The sequence below is a fragment of the Pristis pectinata genome, chromosome 3, assembly GCF_009764475.1.
Source record: "Pristis pectinata isolate sPriPec2 chromosome 3, sPriPec2.1.pri, whole genome shotgun sequence".
Lineage (NCBI taxonomy): Eukaryota > Metazoa > Chordata > Chondrichthyes > Rhinopristiformes > Pristidae > Pristis > Pristis pectinata.
Window position 1 is genome coordinate 8,956,076 of NC_067407.1, and position 6,000 is coordinate 8,962,075.

Here is a 6,000-nt window from a genome sequence, read left to right on the forward strand (position 1 = left end):
AGCACTTACTGCAGATGTGGCCATCGTGGACCACAGCAAGGTCCATGAGCTCCCACATCAAGCAGCTGCAGCACACCACCATGTCCTCCATCTGAACTAATTCTTTTTTTTCCCCTTAGTCTTTCCTACTTAAAAATTTATAAACAGTTAACAGGTAAAAGCTTACCTTTACCTACTTACCAGCTACTCACCCACCTTGCCCCCTCACACCTAAGCCCCTTGAGCCAAAGCCCAACCACTCTGCTCCCTCTCACTCCGCTGCCCGCTCTGACGCTGCCTACTGGATATGGTGGTTTGCTTTTTAAACTGCCCGCGCCTTACCTGCTGACGTCAAGTGCCTGTGCAGTCCAGCCCCCGCTATTCCCGATTAAAACTTATATAACAACTTATAAAAAAGAACCTTATAAAAACTAAACCTTGTAATAAAAACCCTATTAAAAAAAAAGAAAAACTTATCTGCTCCAAAGTCCCGATGTCTGCCAAAGCGAAACCCTGTAACAAACCTCTTCACCTGAATCCTCTCAACAATTTGACACCATGGGATTGAAATTGGTCATTAATTTACTATTGTCACATATACTGAGGTACAGTGAAAAACTTTGTTTTGCGCACCATCTACACAGATCATTTCAAAACATAAGTATATCGAGGTAGTACAAGGAGAAAGCAATAACAGAATGCAGAATATAGTGTTACAGAAAGTGCAGTGCAGGTAGACAATAAGGTGCAAGGACCATGACGAGGTGGATTGTGAGGTCAAGAGTTCGTCTTTATTGTACAAGAGGTCTGTTCAGCTGGTTAGAAGATATCCTTGAGGCAGGTGATACGTGTTTTCAGGCTCTTGTATCTTCTGCCCAATGGAAGGTACAGTGAAAATCTTTGTTTTGCATGCCATCCATACAGATCATTTCATCCCATACAGATCATTCCAAATGTTCCTTCAAGGGCAGCACTATGTCCACCAAAGATATCATAGCCACAGTCCATGTTGTGATGTTTCCCATGTCGTGGATCCTCCTGTCAGCAGTAATATCATTGTGTTCCTCTGTTCCAGATACCCTCCATGGACCTCAGTAATGCTCACCTTAACGAACAACTCAATGCACTATACAAGGTCCACTATCTGCATCATCAATAGTCCCATTAAAGAACCTTTTCCCTATTCCCTTCACACATCACTGTCCTACTACTCAAATAGCAACATCTCAGACTCAAGCATTTGCCATTCCTTTCGGTTGCTGCTTGCATAAGCAAATAAATAGAGATAGAACTATAGATAAAATACCCTTCACTGAAGGCATTAACACCCACCAGTTTCCATTACAATGGTACCTCACAGTGATTCTACCTGATACAAACAAATTCTTAAAGATAGGCTTCACATACCACAGCTGCAATAGCAGTACTGAGTTATAGGGAGAGGTTGGAAGGCTAGGACCTTTTTCTTTGGAGCATAGAAGACCCAGGGGTGATGAAATAGAGGTGTATAAAATCATGAGGGGCATAGATGTGGTGAATGCACTCGGTCTTTTTCCCAGGGTTGGAGGAAAAAAGAACTAGAGGGCATAGGTTTATGGTGAGAGGGAAAGATTTGAGAGGGACTTGAGGGGCAACTTTTTTACACAGAGGCTGGTATGTATATGGAATGAGCTGCCAGGGGATATAAGATATTAAGATATTTATTTATTAGTCACATGTACATTGAAACACACAGTGAAATGCGTCTTTTTACATTACTGAGAACGTGCTGGGGGCAGCCCACAAGTGTCGCCACTCTTCCGGCGCCAACATAGCACGCCCACAACTTTCTAACCCGTACGTCTTTGGTACGTGGGAGAAAACCGGAGCACCCGAAGGAAACCCACGCAGACACGGGGAGAATGTACAAACTCCTTACAGACAGCGGCAGGAATTGAACCTGGGTTGCTGGCACTGTAACAGCATTATGCTAAATAACAACTTTTAAAAGACAGTTGGGCAGGTACATGGAAAGGAAAGGTTTAGAAGGATAACGTGCCAAATGCAGGCAAGTGGGACTAGCTTGGATGGGCATCTTGGTCGGCATGGACCAGTTGGGCGGAAGCACCTATTTCCTTAGTCTATGCTGAATGAGTCCCCAAAGCAAATATCCTACAGATGGTCAACATTACGTAGAGAGGCCAGACTCGTGTCTCTGCTTGCTGGAGTGGCTTGAAGTGGGCCTTGAGCTGGAATGAGTTTGTGGCTCAGAGACTGGTATGCTACTACTGAGCCAAGACTCACTTCCCTTGGGTGTTCTACATAATCCAATATTGCCTGGAGTTTTGAAATCTTGCAGTTTCTTTTTATTATAATCAGGATGGTAATTTATAGACTGGAAAAAGTTATTCTTTGGGTTATACTTTCAAGGAAGTAAAAATTATGTGTTGTCATTCACAACCTGAGGACATCCTGGACCACTTTACAACCAGTAAAGCATAAATGTGAAGTAGACCTGGTGTAGCTTAGGAAATACAGCCCCAAAATAAGACACACCAAAATCCCAGAAACAGCAATAAGATACCGACCATGGGCTTTTTGATCTATAGCTCCTGGATCCACAAGCCCTCTGATTTAAAATTCTTATCCTTGTGATTAATTCCCTTCAAAGTCAAAGTCGAGTTTATTGACATATGCAGCATTAAATGTGTGCACAGGTGCAATGTAAAACTTACCTGCAGCAGTATCACAGGCACACAGCATCAGATAAGCAGCATTCACAAGAAAAGCATGAATTAAACATAAATTATACACAATTTTTACATGAAAGAACACAATTAGAATAAAAAAAATCCACTTTAGTGCAAAGTGATCAAAGTGGTCATAGTGTTGCTAAACTGTAGTGATAAGGGTTGTGCCGGTTGGTTCAAGAACCAAATGGTTGAAGGGAGGTAGCTGTTCTTGACTTCAGGCTTCTGTACCTCCTGCCTGATGGTAGTAGCGAAAAGATGGCATGGCCCGGATGGTGGGGATCTTTGATGATAGATGCTGCCTTCTTGAGGCAGCGCCTCCTGTAGATACTACCGATAGTGGGGAGGGATGTGCCCGTGATGTTTGGCCAGGGTCCACTTCCCTCTGCAGCTTCTTACGTTCCTGCGCATTTGATGCTTTGTATCTCCTTGATTCTGTACCTCCTCAGCCTTACATCACCCTGCTCCCTCAGCCCTCTGCATGAGCTCTTTATTCCTCCAGCTTTAGTGGATGCTCCTGTCCTTCAATGGTACCCACACCTTCATTCACCTAAGCTCCTTCAGTACTTCCCTTCCAAACATCTTCCTCCACTTTGTATTGCTTCCCTCTCTTGCACTTAGATCTTCCACCTCCATGTCCAAACTTCTGATTAACCCTATACTAATACCTCTTTAGTTGGCTTAATACTTACAAATTTCTGATTATACTTCTGTGAAGTTTATTTTGGGGAAAACCTTTGAGTAAAGGGGCGTATAGCCATTTAAGCCCCTTCATTAGATTTAGAACATAGAACGTAGAACATCGAACACTACAGCACAGTACAGGCCCTTCGGCCCACAATGTTGTGCCGACATTTTATCCTGCTCTAAGATCTATCTAACCCTTCCCTCCCACATAGCCCCCCCATGTCTCAATCATTCATGTGTCTATCTAAGAGTCTTTTAAATGTCCCTAATGTACCTGCCCCCACAACCTCTGCTGACAGTGCGTTCCACGCACCCGCCACTCTCTGCCTAAAAAACTTACCCCTGACATCCCCCTTATACCTTCCTCCAATCACCTTAAACATATGTCCCCTCGTGTTAGCCATTGTCGCCCTGGGAAAAAGTCTCTGACTGTCCACTCGATGTATGCCTCTTATCATCTTGTACACCTCTATCAAGTCACCTCTCATCCTCCTTCTCTCCAAATGGAAGAGCCCCAGCTCACTCAACCTATCCTCATAAGACATGCTCTCCAATCCAGGCAGCATCCTGGTAAATCTCCTCTACACCCTCTCTAAAGTTTCCACATCCTTTCTATAATGAGGCGACCAGAACTGAACACAATACTCCAAGTGTGGTCTGACCAAAGTTCTATAGAGCTGCAACATCACCTCGCGGCTCTTGAACTCAATACCCCAACTAATGAAGGCCAACACTCCATACGCCTTCTTAACAACTCTATCAACCTGCGTGGCAACCTTGAGGGATCTATGGACGTGGACCCCAAGATCTCTCTGTTCCTCCACACTGCTAAGAGTCCTGCCATTAACCTTGTGTATTCTGCCTTCAACTTAGCTCTCCCAAAGTGCATCACTTCACACTTATCCGGGCTGAACTCCATCTGCCACTTCTCAGACCAGCTCTGCATTCTGTCAATATCCTGTTGTAATCTACAGGATATTTCTGTCAATCTTGCACTGATTTTACTGAGGTAACCTTATTGAATGGCTTTCCTTCCCCCCCGCCCCACCTAAAACGTATATATATTAAAGAATTCATCTTTTCAAAGCACTTTATCAAAGCTGTGAAACATTTCAAAGCATTTCACACAGCTAGTTTTGTGTGCTAATGCACAAACTTAAGCTTCTTTGACAGTGTCAACCAAATCCAACCCTCCCATCAGCAAGGGTAGGATAGCGCAAGGAAAATGGTCACCTCTAAGTTGAACATCATCCTGACTTGGAAACATATCGCAATGCTGGGTCAGGATTCTGGAATACCCCATGTAACAGCACTGTGAGTTCGTCTTCATCAAACGGGCTCTGGAGGTTCCAGAAGATCTGTCATCACCTTCTCAAGGGCAACTGGAGGTTTGCACTATGTGCTCATTTGTTTGTGATGCTCATGTCCCAAGAATTTTTTCTTCAAATGCCATGACAGCCAACAACATCCCACAGATAGTACTGAAGTGAATCACCAATCAACTGGCTTTATTTACATGATATTGGTTAGGGAGGAATGTTAACTGAGGTACAAGAACTCCCTACGTGTATTAAAAAAAAGTCACAACCAGTTTCATTGAAATGAATTAGCTTCTGAAAGCAGTTGACAGGTTGTTTCCTCATGCTGGAGAATCTACAACCAGAGGGAATTGTCTCAGGATAGGGCAGTTAGGACTGCGACAAGGAGATTGTTTAGGGCTGTTTAGGGAGTACTTGCATGAGGTTCTGGATAGGTTTGTCCCATTGAGGCAGGGTAAGGATGGTAGAGTGAAGGAACCATGGTTGACATGAGATGTGGAATATCTTACGAAGAGGAAGAAAGAAGCTTACCTGAGATTTAGAAAGCATGGATCAGACAGGGCTCTGGAGAGTTACAAGGTAGCCAGGAGGGAGCTTAAGAATGGACTTAGGAGAGCTAGAAGGGGGCATTAGGTCCTTGGCGAATAGAATCAAGGAAAGCCCAAGGCATTCTACACGTATGTGAAGAATAGGACGATGACTAGAGTTACGGCAGGACCGATCAGGGATAAAAGAGGAAACGTGTCTGGAGTCGGAAGAGGTAGGGGAGGTTCTTAACGAATACTTTGCTTCAGTATTCACCAGAGAGAGAGAGACATGGACGTTTGTGAGGATGGCGTACGACAGGTTGATATGCCAGGGCACGTCGACGTGAGGAAAGAGGATGTGCTGGAACTATTGAAAAACATTAGGATAGATAAATCACCGGGGCCAGACGGGATATACCCAAGGTTATTACGGGAAGCAAGGGAAAAGATTGCTGCACCTTTGGCAATGATCTTTGCGTCCTCACTGGCCACAGGAGTAGTGCCAGATAATTGGAGGGTGGCAAATGTTGTTCCTTTGTTCAAGAAAGGGAGTAGGGGTAACCCTGGGAATTATAGACCAGTGAGTCTTACTTCAGTGGTGAGCAAATTACTGGAGAAAATTCTTAGAGACAGGATTTATGGGCATTTGGAGAAGCATAGGCTGATGAGGGACAGTCAGCATAGCTTTGTGAGGGGCAGGTCGTGCCTCACGAGCCTGATTGAATTCTTTGAGGATGTGACAAAGCACATTGATGAAGG